The sequence below is a fragment of the Pinus tabuliformis genome, chromosome 4_2 (assembly GCF_031772625.1).
Source record: "Pinus tabuliformis cultivar Carrire ecotype Pingquan chromosome 4_2, CPIR1, whole genome shotgun sequence".
In the NCBI taxonomy this organism is placed as follows: Eukaryota; Viridiplantae; Streptophyta; class Pinopsida; order Pinales; family Pinaceae; genus Pinus; species Pinus tabuliformis.
In genome coordinates, this window is record NC_142304.1 from 823,291,787 (window position 1) to 823,296,215 (window position 4,429).

Consider the following 4,429-nt stretch of genomic DNA (forward strand, 5'->3'; position numbering starts at 1 on the left):
AAAAACATATGCAATAAAGAAAGAAGAATATTTATTGAGAAAAGTGAAGAAAAATATAAAATTAATATGAAATCTTCAATCTCTAATATAAAATCTTGAAAAAATATAAATTAAATATGTTAAAGAAAAAATAGAAAGCTCACAGTACCATTTACATTTAAAAAATAAATGAACATTGATCTTAAAAAATAAATGAACATTGATCTTATATACATTTATTGATATATTGTGCCTTTTAAAAGTAAATGCCTTCTCGAAAGTATAATGTTGGGTCCCTATAATACTAGTGATTACCCCATTACTTTTGTAGTTATACCCCTTATTTATATTGTTGTGCCCCTATTACCCACATATTATTATTTCTGTGACCCATAGAATCCCTCTATTATTATTTTTGTGGCTTTATATTATTATTGTTAGGTCGGCTGGATTATATTGTGACTCCTTAGACTCCTATATATAGAAAGGAGGTTTTGTCATTTGTATCATCCAAGAATTGTTCATTTATGTAATGTAAAGGAGGTTTCCCCCTCGAAGAGGCTGAATTCTAAGACGTTGATCTTTCTTTTCTATCTTTTCTTGAGCTGGTTTCATAACATTTGGTATCAGAGCTTTGGATTCTAGGGTTTCGCTGCTCCAAATAGGTCATAGTGGCATTTTCGCTATAACTTTTTTTCTGTGACGTTTCAGAAGTCGCAAAAAAACCAATTTGAGAAGAAATCGTTCTGAACCTTGGGTCTGAATTTCAGAGTTTTTCGCGCGATGTTTTCGGAGATATGATCTGAGGAAGTTGGTCTTTTTGCAGACTCCTGAATTACACTCAAAACAGGTGACCTGGGGAAAATCGTCATAACTTTCTTTCTGAGTATCGTATTGAAATTTCGTAAGAAGTTACAGAAAGAGGAAATACTGTAGTTTTCTTTTATATATTTTTCAGAGTCAAAGGTTGAAACAGTGACACGTGGCACGTCGTACAAGTTCGCTCTACTGAACTAGTCTATAATCAAGTCACTGTGGGAGATTTCGCATAACTCTTCCTTGGAGAATCCAATTTGGGTCAGACTTGTGGCATTGGAAAGAGGACATAGAGGGCTACTACAGGTCACAAATTCAGAACTAGATAATCAGAAAGTATAGAGATACATCGGAGGCAATATCGAGCTCCTACAAAGTGAAAAAAGGTGTGTAGATTTTCTTTAATTTTTGCTTAAGCTTGGTTTGAAAATTTATTTTGAAGGAATTCAAAGGGCATATTAGAGAATTATTATCAGTAACTGATGCCCTGAGGAAAGAAAATGCAAACACCTAGTAAGGAGCCTGAAAGCTCTAGCATGACTCATGAAGAAGAAGAAGAAATGCTATATGATATATCAAAATTACAAGAACAAGTGCAACGAGTGTCACTTGTACAAAAAGCAACAGAATCTAAAATGGATGGTTTAAGGAAAGATGTAGAAGCTAAGATGGAAGGTTTAAAGAAAGGTGTAAAAGCTAAGATGGATGGAATGGAAGCTAAGGTGAATGGCATGGACGCTAAAATTGATGGCATGGATGATAAGATGGATAAGTTGCTACAAGAAATGGTCACTAAGGGTGAAAGAGTACTAAAGGAAACTCATGATGAGAACAAAAGAAATGTTAATCATGATTCCATAGACTCTAATGTTGGATCGAAGACTCACCATGTTCCAAAAATCGATATGAGGAAGTTTGATGGCAAGGATCCCGCCACATGGATATTACAGATGGAGCAATTCTTCGATCTCAATAATGTGCAAAACACACAAAAGGTACATATGGCAACTTTATATTTGGAACCAAATCAGTTTGTATGGTATCAATGGCTTTGTTCTCGTAAACAGTTTATCACTTGGGAAATTTTTATGGAAGAATTGATAGCACATTATGAGGATACAAAAAGCAACACCTTTTTTAGCCAATTGATAAGTCTCAAACAAAAGGGTTCAATAATGGAGCACATTGAGGAGTTCCAAAAATTGAACATAAGGGTAAAAGATATTCCAAAGGAGCATAGGATTGATGTGTTCATAGGGTCTTTAAAGGATAATATCCAACATGATGTGCGCCTTTGGGAACCTGATTCATTAGAGAAGGCATTCAGGTTAGCAAGAAAAATGGAAAGCAAAATTATGGAAACTAGGAAGCATACCATTCACAACTATAAAGACGGAAGTGTTGTTGCCCATAGTCTTCCACAACCTACAAGGTTGACACCACAACAATTGGAAGAAAAAAGAGCAAAAGGGCTTTGTTACAATTGTGATAGAAAATACACAAAAGGTCATAAGTGTGCTGAGAAGAAATTATTCTACATAGATTGTGAAGAGGAAGAAGAAAAGGAGCAAGAAAGGTCAAAAGAAGAGGATATATTCCAGGAACAAAGCCTAGATGAAGAACAAATAAATCCGACCATATCTTGTAATGCATTGGCGGGAATTACCACTCCTCAAACCATCAAGATAGAAGGACAAATCAAGAAGAAAAAGGTAATAGTGTTGATTGATTCAGGAAGCACCCACAATTTTATTCATTGTAGGGTAGCAAAAGAATTGAATTGCTTCCTATATCCAGCACCAGAGTGTCAAGTGATGATTGCAAATGGAGGAACAATAAATTGTTCTGGAAAGTGCCATAATATCAAGCTATCCATGGGAGAATATGTATTGACTAGCCCAATGCTTTCCATTACAGTGACTCGTGGCACATCATACAAGTTTGCTCTACTGAACTAGTCTATAATCAAGTCATTGTGGGAGATTGTGCATAACTCTTTCTTGGAGAATCCAATTTGGATCAGAATGGTGGCATTAGAAAGATGATAGAGAGGGCTACTACAGGCTGCAATTTCAGAACTGGATGATCCAAAATTACAGAGATATATCAGATTCAATATCAAGCTCATACAAAGTGAAAAAAGGTGTGTAGTTTTTTTTAAATTTTTGCATAAGCTTGGTTAGAAAAATTAGTTTGAAGGAATTCAAAGGGCATAGTAAATCATTATTATCGGTAATTGATGCCCTGAGGAAAAAGAATTCAAACACCTAGTAAGCAACTTGAAAGCTCTAGCATGACTCATAAAGAAGAGGAAGAAATTCAACATGATATATCAAAATTACGAGATCAAGTGCAACAAGTGTCACTTGCACAAAAAGGAATAGAATCTAAGATGGATGGTTTAAAGAAAGGCGTAGAAGATAAGACGGATTGTTTAAAGAAAGGCATAGAAGCTAATATGAATGACGTGGAAGCTAGGATGGACAATTTGAAGATAGATTTGAAGACAGACATGGAAGAATTGAAGATAAATATGAATAAGTTGCTACAAGAAATGGTCACTAATGGTGAAAGGGTAGTAAAGGAAAATCATGACGAGAACAAAAGAAATGCTAGTCATGATTGCATAGACTCTAATGTTGGATCGAAGACCCACCATATTCCAAAAATCGATATGAGAAAGTTTGATGGCAAGGATCCCGCAACATGGATATTACAGATGGAGCAATTTTTCGATCTCAATAATGTGCAAAACACACAAAAGGTACGTATTGCAACTTTATATTTGGAACCAAATCAGTTTGTATGGTATCAATGGCTTTGCTCTCGTAAACAAATTATCACTTGGTCAATTTTTACGGAAGAATTGACAGCACATTATGAGGATACAAAAATCAACACTTTTTTTAGCCAATTGATAAGTCTCAAACAAAAGGGTTCAATAATGGAGCACATTGAGGAGTTCCAAAAATTGAACATAAGGGTAAAAAATATTCCAGAGGAGCATAGGATTGATGTGTTCATAGGGACTTTAAAGGATAATATCAAACATGATGTTCGCCTTTGGGAACCTGATTCATCAGAGAAGGTATTCAGGTTAGCAAGAAAAATGGAAAGCAAAATTATGGCAACCAGGAAGCGTACCAGTCACAACTATAAAGATGGAAGTGTTGTTACCCCTAGCCTTCGACAACCTATAAGGTTGACACCACAACGATTGGAAGAAAAAGAGCAAAAGGGCTTTGTTACAGTTGTAATAGAAAATACACTAAAGGTCATAAGTGTGCTGAGAAGAAATTATTCTACATAGATTATGAAGAGAAAGAAGAAAATGAGCAAGAAAGGTCAAAGGAAGAGGATATACTCCAGGAACAAAGCCTAGATAAAGAAGAAATGAATCCGACCATATCTTGTAATGCATTGGCTGAAATTACCACTCCTCAAACCATCAAGATAGAAGGACAAATCAAGAAGAAAAAGGTAATAGTGTTGATTGATTCAGGAAGTATCCACAATTGTATTCATTGTAAGGTAGCAAAAGAATTGAATTACTTCCTATATCCAGCACCAAAGTGTCAAGTGATGATTGCAAATGGAGGAACGATAAATTGCTCTGGAAAGTGCCATAATATCA